Genomic DNA, 16,851 nt, shown 5'->3' with positions numbered 1-16,851 from the left:
TCCCCCCTGGATAAGTATGATGGATCCTTCGATCCGAATGATCATGTGGATGCCTTTCAATCCCAGATGCATCTGGCAAGAGCCAGTGAATCCTATATGTGTGTGACTTTATCCACCACCTTCAAAGGGGTAGCCCGCACATGGTACCGAAATCTCACGCCTAGATCGATAAGAAGCTAGGCGCAGTTCGTGCAAGTCTTCACCTCCCACTTTGTCACCAGCAAGAGGTGCCCAAGTACTCAAGAAAGCCTTCTCGACATAGTGCAAAAGGAAGGGGAGTCCATTTGGAGTTACATCAAGCGGTTTAACAACACTTGTTTGCAAATACCCGACCTGGACCTCGCAGTTCGTCTCACCGCAGCCAAGCAAGGTATTACCCATAAAGAATTCAAGTGGCACGTGGTTGTCAATCAGCCTAAGACCGTGATCGAGTTCCTCAAGATTGGGGAACTCCCAGCTTGAGGGGCAAGTAGGCCCTCAAGAAAAGAAAGAGAGAACCAAAATCCCCAGCTCACGGTGACAACAAGAAGAAGAAGGACCAAACTCGGGGGGCAAAGCCAAATCAGCCTTTCCGAGCTCCAGTAGTAGAGAGGGACTATATGCCCCTCAACATGAAGCGGGCCGAGATCCTCATAGCGATCAAGGATGCCGCCCGTATGTGAAGTGGCCACCTTGGCTGAAGGCAATGTAAGAAATAAAAATTTGTATTGTAGATTTCATAGAGACCACAGTCACAGCATCGAGAATTGTAAAAGCCTTCATGACGAGATAGAAGAGCTCGTCCGTCGCGGGTATTTGAAAAATTTTGTACAAAATAATAGTAGTAATAAAGCAGATCGGCAAGGGGAGCAGAGTAGAGATGCTCTCGAGTCTAGCAGGCAGGCAGGCAGAACAGCTGCAAAAGTAGCCCCTCCAAAGAGAGACCAGTTTGGGAGACCATCCACGTGATTGTCGGAGGTTTGGTTGTAGCGGGCTGCACTTCAGCCGCAGCTCGGGTAGTATAAAAATATCGTTCCCACAAGGATTTAACAAAATAAGTATTAGAACTACAGCCTTCCCTAATTATTTGGACAATCAAATTTTAGATTTGAGAATAATAACTAATGAAAAAACAGAAACAAGAAAACAAGAGCAAAAGTAACAATGTTGAAGTATGTAACGATTGGTTGAATTCGCTAGGGCTTTCAGTCCACCTAACCATTCCAATGAATATTAATGGATGAGACTATCCAAGATAATTTGTCATTCCCATAAGCTGAAGTCTTTCCAATTTTATTTAATATTCTCTCTCGAGATATACTAAAACTACTTCTATCAAGTAACCCCTCGATCTCTTGACTAGAGTTCTTAAGATAGAAGCGCATTAAGTCCAAGGAAAAACTATTACATTCAGATGAATCATGTGTATATACCCCTATATACCATTCAATTCACACCATGAATTATGTGGTCAGATATGTGAATTCCTCTCTCGATTCATTCACATACACCTGATCAATTAAGAGATGGTCACTCCTAATAGCATTAAGCAAGATAATTCATAGACTATATGGAAATCACAATCTTGAATAAATCAGAATAAAAATATATTCATTGATATGATTAGGCTTTCCACAACCTTAACTACAGATAAATTAGTTCATACTAGTAGAAATAAAATAAACAAGAGGAAAGAAAGAACTCATGGTTTTGCCCTTGGAGCTGATATCTCCTCTTCTCCTTGTCGCCACCTTCTTCTTGCAGTCTTCTTGCTTTCTTGACTGATTGCTCCTCTGCTTCTTGATGCCTCTCTAGTCCGCCCCTACCCCTTTATATAGCTCAAGGGGAGGGGATGGTCTCCTACTCTTCCTTGAAGTTAATCTCTCAAAAATAGAAAGTCCTAGTCTAATCCTATTCCTATCTCTTTATCTTTATGGGATTACATCATAAATTTAGATCTGATAAGACTCTTCTTAGTTTCTTGTTCTTGGATTCGTATTAGACATCCTCTACGAATTGGGCTGCTGCCAGGCTTTTCTGCAAGTTGGGCTTAAGCTGCGGATTGGGCCTTTCTACAAATTTTCCCCAACTTCAGGCCCGGATTTGACTTCAATTCAGGCCGAATCTACAAAAGTCCAAAACATGAAAGTTGTGGATTTTTCTCTTACCCACCCAGTGGATCTTGAATCAGTCCAATCGGAGTTTAGATACGCGAGTTAGGCTCAGATTAATTAATGGTGCCAAAACTATGAAAAATCATCCGATTTGCCTTTCTTTGCTCCTGATGCCTTCTTTCATGCCCTGAACGAAAATACAAGAAATATGAGTCCAATTAAATACTAGTTAAGTATGCAAGACAGAATATTTGGGGATAAAAATGTGATAAATTCTACCCTCATCATCGAGCATCAGCTCACGAGGACGCCAGGGAAGAACAGAACCTCCCGAAGTGGCCAAGGATGGAAGACTCGATCTTCTTCAGAGAAGATGACGCACGTAGGGTGAACTACCCCCATGATGGTGCGCTCGTCACAAAGTAGGCTTCGACCAGCTTCAGCTCCAAGAAACTGTACTGAAGCCCGCGAACACTCCCCTGGTAGGCTTCAGCGGAGAGGAAGTCAGGCCTCTGGGAAGGATTACAATACCTGTGGAAGTCGGCACTTGGCCTAGCATAGTGAGGCTCAACCACGATTTCTTAGTGGTTGCAACCCCCTCCCAGTATAACACCATAGTAGGTCGGTCGATCACCCATGCCTTACGAGTTGTGGTCTCCACTTACTACTTGGCCATGAAGTTCCCAACGAACTTCGGAATCAGGATAGCGCGAGGTGACCATCTTGAGTCTCACAAGTGCTACGTCGTCGCCCTCAAAGGGAAAGCCAAGGTGGCCGACGACCTCAAGCTGGAGTGACCTGCAGAGTAGAGCGAGGAGCGAGCTGCACCCACAGAAGAGACCGCCCCATCCCAGCATCGACAGAGGACCCAACTCATACACTTTAGATCGGCGCTTCCATTGAAGAGCCTCTGCGATCTAAACTAGTACGCTTCTGACTTGAAAATTTAGATATTTTTGCATGGTCCATGGAAGAAATGCCCGTCATAGACCCCAACATTATAACTCATAAGCTTAATGCTGATCCTGTAGTTAGGCCTGTTAGATAGAAGAAACGCAACCTAGCCCCAGAGCGATGGAAGGTAGTCGACGAGGAGGTTGGGAAGCTCCTTGCAGCCAATTTTATCAGGGAAGCCCATTACCCGAGCTGGGTGGCCAACCTCGTTCTGGTGAAAAAGGCTAATGGTAAATGAAGCATGTGTGTCGACTACACCGACCTGAATCTAGCTTGCCCAAAGGATTGCTTCCCACTCCCCATAATTGATCGTTTGGTGGACGCGACCTCAGGGCATGAGTTGTTGAGCTTTCTAGATGCTTATTCGGGCTACAACCAGATCAGAATGGACCCGACTGATGAAGAAAAGACTGCCTTCATAACCAAGCTTTGCCTGTACTACTACAAGGTCATGCCCTTTGGGTTGAAAAATGCCAGGGCAACCTTTCAAAGACTTGTAAATAAGTTGTTTGAGCCATTGATTGGCCAAAAAGTAGAATGCTATGTAGACGACATGGTCGTCAAAACCCAATTTTCACATGATTTAATACAAGACTAGCATTCAGTTTTTGAAATTTTGCATAGATTTAACATAAAACTGAACCAGAATAAGTGTGGCTTTGGTGTCACCTCGGGTAAGTTCCTGGGGTACATCGTTAACCGGCACGGCATTGAGGCTAACCCAGATAAAATAAAGGCCATCCTAGACATGAGACCTCCCTGAAAAATGAAGGAGGTTCAGAGGCTGAATGAACGAATAGCTGCTCTGAGCCGCTTCATGTCCAAGTCGGCAGACCGCTGCCTACCTTTCTTTAAAGCAGTTAAAAGTGAAGGGTTTGAATGGACTAAAGATTGCCAGCTCATGTTCGACGAGCTCAAAAAGTACCTCGCTAGCATACCGGTCTTAACCCGGCCCAACGACCTATCTACTATTTTAGTAAGGTATTGCAGAGAGCAAAGACGAGATATTCAGAGATAGAAAAGTTGGCATACGCACTAGTTATTGCAGCCCAAAAGATTTGTCTGTACTTCCAAGCTCATACTATTGTTGTACTCACCAACAAACCTCTGAGGCATGTTCTACTCAAGCCCTAGGTCTCTGGTCGATTGACGAAGTGGGTTGTTGAGCTCAGCGAGTACGACCTTCAATACAAGCCGCAAACTGCTATCAAGGCCCAAGCCTTAGCAGACTCGTCGCAGAATGCACTTTCAGCTCCGAAGTACCCAAGCCGGTTGAGCATGAGGCCCCCAGTTCGGGCGAGCCCGAAGTTCCTGGGTAGGTTGAGTTCGAGCACCGTGAGGTAGCAACCAGCGCGGCATTTCTCCCAATCAGGCCAAGTGTGAACTGGGATGAGGAGCCCTAGATCCTTCACGTTGATGGCTCCTCAAACCAGTAGGGCAGCGGAGCCGGAATCATTCTATATGGCCCAAGCAGCACAAAACTGGAGTACGCACTATGCTTCAAGTTCACGGCATCCAACAATGAAGTGGAGTACGAAGCGCTAATAGTCGGGCTAGCTCTAGCCAAGGAAGTGAAAGCCAAGCATATCGTCATCTACAGTGATTCCCAGGTCATGGTCAATCAAGTCACAGGCGAATACGAAGCTCGTGAACCAACTATGATTGCCTACTTAGCCAAAGTAAGAGAGGCTCTGCTCAACTTCCACTCACACTTCATTAGGCAAATCCCGAGGTCGGAGAATGCTGAAACCGGCGCCTTGTCCCGGTTAGCCAGCACCAGTGATTGATGTGAATAAAAATTATCATATTTTTATCCCTAAATATTCATTCTTTTACACTTAATTAACACTTAATTGGACTCATTACTCTTGTATTTCAATTCAGGGCAAGCAATAAGGTGACAGGAGGGAAACAAGGCTAATTGGATGATTTTGCACAATTTCGGAACCGTTTAGTAATTTGGGCATAACTTTCACATCCAGACTTTAATTGGGATGATTCAAGATGCATCAAAAAGATAAGGGAGAATTCCACAACTTTCATGTTTATGGTTTTGACAAATTCGGTCTGATCGAGTTCAAAATCTGCCCCGAAGTCGAAGTAAATCGCAGCAAAGCCCATTTCACAGCTAAAGCCCAATTCGCATAAAAGCCTTGTAGCAGCCCAATTTATTAAAGAATCCCAACTCGAATTCAAGAATAAAGTGTCCTATAAGATTTAAATTTCAATTGTAATTCTAGAAAGATAAAAGATTGAGATTACTAGATAGGATATGATAGGATTAGATCTAATTAGGACTTTCTATTTTTAAGAAAGAACTCCTAAGAGGAGTTGGACACAACTCCTCCTCCTAAAGCTATATAAAGGAGAGGGGGGGGACTAGCTTTTGGGCATCAAGCATTCAAGCTCTCCCTCTAAAGAAATCAAGAAGACAATCAAGAAGGCTTCAAGAAGGAGATCAGCAAGGCAAGAAGGCTTCAAGAAGGAGGTGGCGGCAAGGAGAAGACAAGATCTCAGCTTCAAGGGCAACATCATGAGTTCTTTCTTTCCCCTTGTTTGTTTTATTTCCTTTATCATGAATTAATTTATTTGTAGCTAGGACTGTGGGAAGCCTAACCACGACAATGAATTGATTTTTATTCTGATTTATCCAAGATTATTATTTTCATATTGTCTATGAGTTATTATGCATAATGCGATTAAGAGCTTGGCCACCTCTTGATTGATTTGGTTTATGTGAATGAATCAAGAAAGGAATTCACATAATCGACTGAATAATTCATAGTGTGAATTGAATGGTATATATATATATATATATATATACGTGATTCATCTGATGATATAAGTTTTTCATAGAACTCAATGCATTTCTATCACGAGAACTCTAGTCGAGAGATTGAAGGGTTACTTGATAGATGTAGATTTGATATATCCTGAGAGGGAATATTAAATAATTTTGGAAAAACTTCAGCTTATGAAAATAATAAATTATCTTGGTTAATCTAATAAATTGATATCATTGATTTCCCTTATTTTTATTTCTTCTTTTTCTTCTATTCTTAATTTTCAGTAGTTCTTATTGTTAGATCTAAAATTCGGTTGTCCAAATAATTAAGGAAGGCTATAGTTCTAATACTTATTTTGTTAAATCCTCATGGGAACGATATCTTTATAAAACTTGATAACTAGTGCACTTGCTAGGGTTATATAATTATAGCTATCAGTGATAATACTATGAGAACCGTGTACATAGAGAACCTGCCTCGACTAGCATTCTTGGGGGGGTAGAGGATGTCGCTCCTGTTGTTCAAGCAGAGCTGAGCTGGACTGATCCGCTTGCGAGCTTCCTGCTACATGGGACCCTCCCTGCAGACTGCAATGCTACCAGAAGGGTAGAGCGTCAGGCGTCCAAATTCGTCATGATAGACGAACGGCTGTACCAAAGATCCTACATAGTTCCCTACCTGCGCTGCTTACGACCTTCCGAAGCCGAGCTTGTGCTCCGCGACACTCATGAGGGCCTGTGCGATGGACACTTGGGCGGCAGGGCCCTCGCCCAAAAAGCGCTACGACAGGGGTACTACTGGCCAACAATGAAAATATATGCTATTGAGCTCGTCAAAAAGTGTGACAAGTGCGAGAAGCATGCCAATATCCACCATCAAGCCGCTGCCGACCTCAAGTATCTCACTAGCCCGTGACCTTTCGCACAATGGGGCATCAATATACTCGGACCATTTTCACTAGTGACAGGCCAAAGGAAGTTCTTAGTGGTATCAGTTGATTATTTCACCAAGTGGGTAGAAGCTGAACCTCTCATGACAATCACAGCTCGAAACGTACAAAACTTCTTTTGGAAAAATATAGTGTGCCGCTTTGGGTTACCTTGGGTACTAATTTCTGATAACGGTAAGTAGTCAAAGACATTAAATTCCAAAGTTGGTGCCAAAACATGGGGATCCGACAGAACTTCACTTCTATTGCACACCCTCAAGCAAACGGTCAAGCAGAAGTCATGAACAGAGCTATCCTCCATGGACTGAAGGCATGGTTAGACCGAGCTAAAGGACTATGGGAAGGCGAGCTACCCAGTGTTCTATGGGCTTATCGAACCACAGTAAAGACCGCCACGGGAGAAACCCCCTTCAACCTCACCTACGGCACTGAGGTAGTCATCCCAGCCGAGATCGAGGTTCCCTCACTACAACTGGAAGCATATGACGACAAGGCAAATGAAGATGAGCTACGTACCAACCTCGACCTACTTAATGAAGTAAGGGACCTCGCATATATCAGGACCACAGCCTACCAACAAAGAGTAGCTCGGTACTATAATGCCAGGGTCAAGAAGCGGAACCTCTGCATCGGCGACCTGGTCCTTCGTAAAGTTATGGTACATGAGCCCGGTGTTGGCAAGCTCGGACCGAATTGGGAAGGACCCTAACGAGTGAAACGGGTGCTTGGGGAAAGAACATACGAGCTTGAAACCCTAGAAGGGAAACAATTACCTCAGGCATATAATATCGCTAACTTAAGGCAATACTACCTATGAACAACTGAGCAGACCACGAGTCACTCTCAAAGCCTAAGAGCCAAACTGCCGAGCTAACACAGACCTCGGCGCAATAAAACCCAGTCGCATCCATTGCATGGGCGAACTCCAAGAGTGGACTATAAGTCACTCCATCAGCCTAAGGACTAAAACACCGAGCTAACTAAGACATCGGCACTGTGAAAGACCTAACCACTTCACTAGCAAAGGCTAAGTATTGGTACCAGAGGTGTGGGCAGCTCGGGGGTGAATCCTATGGAGCATAGCTCGTCTCGGTATACCAGTTGGACCCAACGAGGAACGACCTGTGAATTGCTTTGGGGTATACTATAAAAATACCTCAAACATCAAAGGATAGCTCGGGGTAACAACTACCGAAAAATCCTACTTCAGGTATATAGCTCTGACAGCTCGAGTGATAAAATCGCTTTGGCAGAAAGTAAAGAGCACACCATATTTAGCAGAAAAACGATAAAAATTTCATTACTAATTTATATAAAAAAAGGTAGGGCCCAACCGCCCAAGAAAATTCATCGAAAAGAGATATTTAAAACCGAGTTCTAATACCCGGGAACCACCAAAATCCATTCAGAGAAGAAAAATAGAAGAGCAACCAGCCTCAGGGGTCCACCGCCTCCACCTCATCATCATCCTCCGGAGAGTCAGGCTCCTCCTCCTCCGCTACGTCCGCCGTCTCAGGATCCAAACCCTTCATTGTTATGTTGTTGAGGTTAAGCCCGGAGAACTTCTTTCGGACCAGCTAGCGGCAGAGTTTGAATCCAGAGTGGTAGAAGCTCGAGCCATACTCCACCTGGAGGTCGTGGTACTCTTGGGAGTCCTTGAAGTCCCACACCGCCTTTGCCCGCTCAGCCTCCACCATGGAGTCGAAGTTCTGAGTTCGGTTCTGAAGCGTGGACTCCAAGTCTCGAACCTGCTAGCAAAGAATCTCCCTCTCCGCTGCCACCCTCGACGACTCCTCTTGGTAGCGAGTACTCTCCTCAGATTGTCGGGAGATTTGCGCCTCCTGGTCCCGGACGAGCAGTTCCTGGGCCTCGCTCCCCTTTTGAGCCTGGAGGGCTTCACCTCGGGCCCGGTCGAGCTCACCCTGGAGCTTTTGCATGGTTGACCTCTGAGCACGAGCATCGCCAGAGTGAATGTTGGTCTGGAGGGCCATGGCGTGGATGTCGGAGTTCACCTGCCAACAGAAGACTAAGGTCAAAAAAGAGAAAAGGAGAGAAAAGAAAGAGAAGGAAGAAAAATGCCACTTTCCACCATGTAGTGAGCGGAGGCTAGCCTGGCGAGCTCCTTGGGGCCCATCTCTCCCCAGCAAGCAACCTCCTCGTGGTAGACCGATCTTTGGCTCTTTCGTGCAGCCACGATGTAGTCATTAACACCCTCCCATTTCCTGGTAGGGAACTGCGGGAAGGGGAAGGGGCGAGATGGCCCAGATGAAGGGAACTGCCCTTACGCCGGGAGCTCGGGCTCTTCTGTGCCACCTTCCATGGAAACTCCCTTGAATGGAACCGGTGGGACCTCAAGCGGTGGAGAAGCGAAAGCTGGGTCAGCAGCCTCGAGCTCAGCACCCCCAGAAGTGGAAAGCTCGGTCAAGACGCGACCTCTTTGCCTTGCGCTTCTGGTTGCTGGATAGAAGGTGGCGTGCGTCTACACCAGACATGATGGCTGCCAAAAATCACAAGGTATTAGTCTAGTAAAAAAAATTTACAAGGCACTATGCAACCTAAAAGGCAACCTACCAGGGCTTAGGCCGGCCTGCACGAGCTTGTCATTGGTCAAGTAGTCTGACCAATGAAAGCCAACTGCTGCCCAGGACTGTAGCGTTTCCCAAACTTTGGGATCCAAGTTGATCCCCAAATCCTGGATGGCGGCCCTCCAATGAGTTGGGAAGGACCACCCCTCGGGGTTGCGAACTACAAAATAGTCCTGCTTCCAGGCTGGGATCCTATTTGGCAGCTCGTATAAGAGCTTGAAGCCGCGGTGGGGAGAAAAATAGTTGGAACGCCTTTCTGGAGGCGCTCCGGGGGAAGCATTCTTAATGCAAAGAATGGTGGAGAGGAAGTCAAGGTTAAGGGGAATACAGTACTCATAAAATAAAGAAATAGTCCCAACTACATTTCGGATGGAGTTGGGGTGAAGCTGGTCAACAGTGACGTTGAAGTGATTCAAAACCTCCACTATCAGAGGATGCGGAGGAAGACGTAGGCCAGCGATGAGCTACTCCTAGAAGATCACTATCTCATCAGGACCGTGCTCTCAGGGATAGTCACTGGAGGGGAGACTATAGACAATGTCTCTGGGGAGTTTAAATTGGAGAACCAAGGTCCTAAGTCTTTCCATTGACATGGAGGAAGGACCAAATCTATTTGGCTCCCTGCCTCGAGAGGTAGAAGTAATTTCGCCAGAAGCCTCTCGAGCTTCTGGAGCCTGCCCCCAAGCTCCCCGTGAGCTCGAGGGGGCGTCATCTTGGTCATCACCCCGAGAAAAGATGTGGTACGGATACCTAGACATACTGACAAAATGATAAGACTCACAAGGAAGAACCGAAAAGATAGTGTGAACAGAAGAAGAGCTCAGGCAGCTAGATGAAGATGTGTCCTCAGAATCCGAAGGCATGGCAAGTTAGCATAAAAGAAAGGAGGCCTGTGGCCCTCCTATTTATAGCCACGGTGCCCTTCAATCGACAACTCAGATTAAAATGGATCTGACGGTTCACAGTTAGGCTGATTGCATGCCTCCTGAAGCTGAAATGTGATTGGCTACACATCTCCCATGATTAAGGTAATGACGGCTGCACGTCTTCCGGAACCGTGAGCCGCTTTGGCACATCTTTTGACATTCAAAAGGTCCAGAGACCCCCTGACTTCTGCGCACGTATTTTATGAGATTAGTCAAATCACACTTCATGAACTCCTCACGCTAAGGTAGCACCCTTAACCCGAGGAGTGGGGGGCAATTGATGGAGGGTGATTTGACCCGATCCCTTGAGACGATGACACGTGGACATGACTCAGCACAAGTAACAGCTCATCACAATGGCCTGATCGTGACTAAGTAACAAGCCCGCAGGGCAGCTTTCTACGTCACAGCTCGCCACAGGGAGAACTTGCTATAGCGCGAGCTCGAGGACCCCCGGCGTACTGAAAGGGAATACTCCAAGGCAAGTCTATCCCAGCTCACGAGCTAGGGTAACCAGCTCGCTCCATACTTAGGCAGAAAAACTGCCTCAAGGGCCACTTCAAGAGGAATCACCTCGAAGTACCCCCAGGAGCTCGTTGCAAGGTAGCTCGCAACAGGGTAGCTTGCTACAAGGCAGTTCGTTACTAAGTGACGTGACATTTTTAGGAAGTTTCTATCTGACAAGACCATACCCGTCAGACTGTACCATGTCTCCTGACTGGCGGCACAATCCCTACCAGCCCGACATACTGCACCCACGTCTCTCAATAGATGGTGGTGTGTCTGTCCTTCCAGGATGTGTCACTCATCCAATTGGGTAGTACTCTGCAACGGTCACTTGCGCAGCCCTGGCAGATAACGGTTGCGACAGAGGTCCAGTGGCGGTTACGCCCGATTTGACAAGAATGCTCATATTTAAGAGACCCATGGTCGAAGGGGAAAAGGTATCTTATATCTTACATCTTGAACATATCTGAGCTCTATCTCGAGCTAATATCGAACACTCAGTGATCTAGTGTGACCTGCACTCTTAACCTTCTTTGCACTCTTTATTGCTTTCTCTAGCATTCTAACTTAAGCATCGGAGTATTCCCATCGGGCAAGCCCCCCGAGAATCCTTCATTGTCTTCTTCTCAGGAACTGTTCGTCACCAGGTAGGAGTGCCCGGATTGCGCAGCATCAGGCATCATTTCAGATTTGAATGATCACCAACCGAATTACGCAAGTTGTCTCTAACCTTACACTCAATTCGGTTCTTAATTAGTAGATCTGAAATCTTAGTCTTTCTCAAGCACTCTAGGATTTTCAAAGAACAAATCGGCCTGAAAGAATGGTAGGATCCATCTAATGGATGCCAAGAAGGGTGCGGAATGGAGGGCGAATTTCAAAAAAAAAATTCCTACCTTCTTCCAACTGGGAATCATATTCCCCAAATTTAGAATACATTATTCAAGGATCCTACTTGAACCATAAACAAACCAGATCTGAACCAAAAGGAAATAGGAAGGATTATGCATGATCTGGAGAAATAATATCTCCCAAAATTGGTGTTCATGCCCAAAGAAGTAACCAAGATCCGCTCCTACTGAAGATGACACAGCTGTGGATGGAACGGAACCAGCAGGGCGCGTCCTACACACTGGATTCTTTACAAAACCCTCTAGAAACCTTGAACACCGAATCCTTTTGTCTTTCTTGCAAGACTATTGTCAAGAACCGCTTTCTTGACTTCCTGTTGCTGCAAAGATCCAATCATCCAACAGGGAGTGGTGGCGGCTGGAGGAGGAGAAGTCCAGGGACGAAGAGGGCAGAACTGTCTCTTCTCTCTGGAGTCTGTGAGAGATCAAATCTCAGATTGCAGGATGTGTTTCTTGATTGCTCAAAACCCCTAGTTCGAAATCTGATATTTCTACTAGGGTTTTCTCCTCTTTCTTCTTGATTAAGAAACCTCCCAATATTTTGGGAGTTATCCCAATCCAAATTAGTATTTGGATAGGGCTTAATCTTAATCCTATCTGCAGATTAAGTTAGTTAACTCCTGATCTTATCAGAAGGTTACCAGATTCAAATCTAATTTGAATTTGGTCTCTTGGAGTGGATAAGGTCAAAGACCCAATCCTTTTACTAACATTAATCTCAGATTCGCCCCATGAACTGGTGATCATATCAGCCCAGTTCGAAATGGGTTTTTGGCCCATTAAGTGTTCAGTGTTTAACCAGTTTCCAATCTGCTGCCCAGTTGGGCTTCTTTGTATGGCGTGGGACCCAAGCATTGATCTACACACCAGCCACATGGGTTCGGCCCAGCCTTTGTTACAAGGCCCAGCCGAAATCACTGAAAGACTCAGTGACCCCCTTGAGCCCATCACATGGACCCTATGGGCCCAACACTTACATTAAGTGGTCCTTGGGCCAAGCCATCTTATAAAAACCCAGGGACTGTGGGAAGGTGCAAGATTAGCCCATTAGGTATTATCCTAAATGGTCTTGCACTTAACCTCTCAGCCCTTAATGATCAAACACTGCCCGACAAGAGAAGACCTCTCTCTCGGCTGCAAGGAACAATGCCGCACTCTCTACTCACATGGATCCTGGGAATTAAAACCTTTTGCAAATCTTTTGAAACCGTACATATACATATACATATTAATTTTGCAAAACAAAATTCCAACGATTGAAATCAACTGCCGGCAGTTTGGTTTCCATCAGAGAGAGTGCATTCCCGATCATTACCATTGTCCGACAAAGGGGTTGATCCTGTCACTATGACCATTCACTCAGATGATTTCTCAGACTGCCCCAACATGTCCAGGTTTTGACCCCCACTAAGGATCTCACTGATTGACACATCAAAGACAGCCCGATCCGACACCTAGTGATGTGTCATAATCGAGTCTAGGGGTCAGGTGTAACTTTCCAGTTTTGCCCATCTGTCTCCAAGGTCTAGGGCAATACTAGAAATCTGGTCCAGTTCAAGGGTTCAAGCAATCCCATACTACATGTGCCTTGGGTCTTACCCTGATGGCCGAAACAAGCCATCCCAACACTTGGTGGCACATCAGTATCAGCCTTGGCAAGATAAATCTCCCCAGACTTATCCAATGGCTGTGAACATTTAAAACTAACACAAGTTTCTATAAGTGTCCAGTTTTAGGGTCTTACACAGAATTATACCAAACAAAATGAATCAAACATGCACTTTATTTTATTTCCACTAAATAACAAAAGTACATCAAATCCGATTGAAGCTAAGGGCATACAAGACTGTCTAACAGGCATCATTTCAGATTTGAATGATCACCAACCGAATTACGCAAGTTGTCTCTAACCTTACAATCAATTCAGTTCTTGATTAGTAGATCTGAAATCTTAGTCTTTCTCAAGCACTCTAGGATTTTCAAAAAACAAATCGGCCAAACTAAGTTAAAGTTACTTGAATTCTCTCTCAAGCAATTCAGATATTATATTTTCATGAGATGAAATTACAGATCTGAGATTACAAAATAGCAATTCAGACTTACAAGTTCATAATCTGAAATTTCAGATATGAAATTACAAGATAGCAGTTTGGCTAATAGTTCTACAATTGAATTTCTAATCAAGAAACATCAAAATTGAATCTAATTCATTCGCCTAGAGAACTAATTACAGATCTGAATTTACATGAAACATCATTCAATTACAGCAAGAAAGATTGAATTAATGTAGAAAATAAACATGAAAGCCCTAACTGAATTCGATTATCATTTGTGCAGAAATCAAGGAAGAAGACAACCTAGATTGATATCCTCCAATGACTTCTTCTCCAAATTCGAAATCAGCTTCTTCTTCTCTTGAATATTCTTGAATCTTCTCCTCTCTTCTCCTCTCTTCTCCTTTCTTGCGCCTATCTTTCTCTTCTCCCCCAAAAGGAATTTTGCCCAAAAGGTTTTTGACCCCCAAAGGGGCTTGAACCACAAGGTGCTAAACATCTTTTTCCTCCAAGAGACCTCCTTAAATAATTTTTCCTTCAGCTCTCCAAGAATTTTAGAAGTTGTTGCCCTTAGCCTCTCTTGAACTTTCTAGAATTTGCTGCCCCTAGCCTCTCTTGAACTTTCTAGAAGTTGCTGCCCCTAGCTTCTCTTGGGCTGCAATTTGGGCTTTTCTTGAGCTGCAAATGGGCCTCCTCCTTGTTGGGTCGAATATGCTCCTTTGGAGGCTGCGGCTAGGCTCTCTCTTTGAGCATCTCCCAAAAAGTGCAGCATGGGCTGCATGGGCCGAACAACCCTCCTTTGACCTCTTAGCTAGGTTTTTGTTCCAGCTGGGCTGAATTACCTCAAATTTAGCTCATTTTTCTTGGTTTTTTTGCTTTCTTTTCTTTAAACTGTTCTCCCTTAATGATTTCCTGAAATTAAGCTAAATTGGGGTAGAAACTCACACAAACCAGCATGAAAACCATGCATAAACACCAGAATTTTATGTGTAATTTGCACATGCATGAGCTACCTTACAGCTGCTTACCCATTCCACTTCGTGTCATCATAGACAAGCAGACAAGCCACAGCTGACTAATTAGGTTCAAGCTTGATTGACTCCTGTCACCTTGTTTCTTTTTGTGAATTCCATTTCCTTCTTATCTTTGAATGCAAGGTTGACAATACTGATCATTAATAGACTAACCCCTCTTTTACAAAATAATGTCCAACGTGTTTTCCTTCCTTCCAATCAGCAGTCCCACAGACAACATACCATAAACTTTAGAACAACAGGAATCTGGTGTTACAGTAATGAGCAAGTATCAAATTGAGGAGCTTTCATCCATATCATAGAAATAACAGACTTGGGTATCTTGTAAAAGAAAAGGATGCTAAAAAATATATATACAATAATGATAATAGAAATGGTACATAAATCATAATAAATCCGAGATTGTTGGATGTAACAAGATAGGTTGGAGTTTATTTTACAAAACCATACCTTAATCCAAGAATGGAGGCCCCTTAATTGAATCTGACACACCCCATTAGATGCCTAAGCCTGCTTGAAGCAGAAAATAATAAATACAATAGAATAAAATAAAAAATAAAAAATAAAAGTAAGGGGGGGGGAGGGCTCCCTTAAAATATAATGCTAGAGAAGGAAATGGCTTCTTGGCAATAGCATCATTACGAGGTCGATGAAAATCCGATAGAAAATTGCTTAAATTAAAAGAAAAGAGGGGAAAGCAAGAATAAATTCTAAGACTTAAAAGAATGAAAGTGTTTGGGGTTGCGTATGTCTTTGGGGTTAAGCCTCTTTTTGATGCATTCGGCTAAGCCAATCGGCATGCTATTGTATGATAGTCTACGCACTGTGACTGATTCTGTCTTTCAGATTTCTAGGTTTTACTTCAATATCTTGTAGGTTGCTACTGTTGATATGTTCTATCTTTCTTTTAATATGTATACTAGTTTCATGAGATATGATTTTAACTTATATTGTTGCATGGACGTGGTCTATGCATCATTCCTTATTCAATTTCCCTTTCCTTCTATGGTTGTTTTCTTCAAAAGAACCATCAGTAGAACAATTCTTTTCTATTGCAATAAACATGAACACTGCCAAGATTATCTACAAGGATTATCAAGATAAATTCTGAATTCTTATCATAATCAGATCAGGATCCGTATGTTCTATCTAGTTTTGTGTACATAAAGAGCAATCAAACTGTTCTCGAACTAATCCATTCATTCTCTTGTTTGACCATGTAAATATGGATCCTTGGAATCCTAGATTGTGTAAATGATGCAATTGAATAAACTCATTCAGACTATTGTTCTGTTGCTGTATAAGTAAGCGATCTCCATCTTTTTCAACTTGGGAAACTATATCATTAAGGTCGCCTATAATGATCCATGGGGATGTTAGCTGTGCACATATAGAACTTATTTCTCTCCATAGGCCAACCCGTTGTCATGATTGTGGATGCCCATACATACAGATTAGGGTCCATTTAAAGCAATTCGTGTGCTTGATTGAGGATGGTAACAATGTAATAATGAGTAGACTTGTATAGGATTTGCAAAGAAATGCATCCGTCCCAACCGATCCAGAGTCCACCACTTCGTCCTCTATTAGCAACAACATCAAATCGATTATCAGGAAATCTTTGAAGAATGTTTCAGGATTTATGTTTTGAACACCTCGTTTTTGATGAGAAGATGATATTGGGTTTAATTGTTGTCTTGGAGAAGTCTTCTGAAATGTTGAATTGCCACGGGACTTTCCCCGCCTTGGCAATTCCATGCAAGAGTCTTCATGGCTGATGGGATGGTAATTGACAGCTTCCACCCTTGACTTAGAGATGTTGATCATTGTGTGTTTGTTGATGTAGAATTGGAGGTCGCAATAGTGAGTCTTGCATGTTTCTTCATATCTATAACTATTTACTTAAAGCATTGGAAAGATGTATGAGGCATTTGGAGGTTGACACGTGATTTGCTTTTACCTTGATAGGCATGCTTTCTCCTTTACTCTCTCTCTCTATCTCTCTCTCTCTCTCCCACCTCTCTTTACTTTGGCATTTGAAAATTACAAGAA

This window comes from Nelumbo lutea, chromosome 1, assembly GCF_056320005.1.
Source record: "Nelumbo lutea isolate HS-2025 chromosome 1, American lotus-T2T, whole genome shotgun sequence".
NCBI classification, from domain to species: Eukaryota; Viridiplantae; Streptophyta; class Magnoliopsida; order Proteales; family Nelumbonaceae; genus Nelumbo; species Nelumbo lutea.
The sequence above is the reverse complement of the archived record's forward strand: the minus strand, read 5'-3'. Positions refer to the sequence as shown.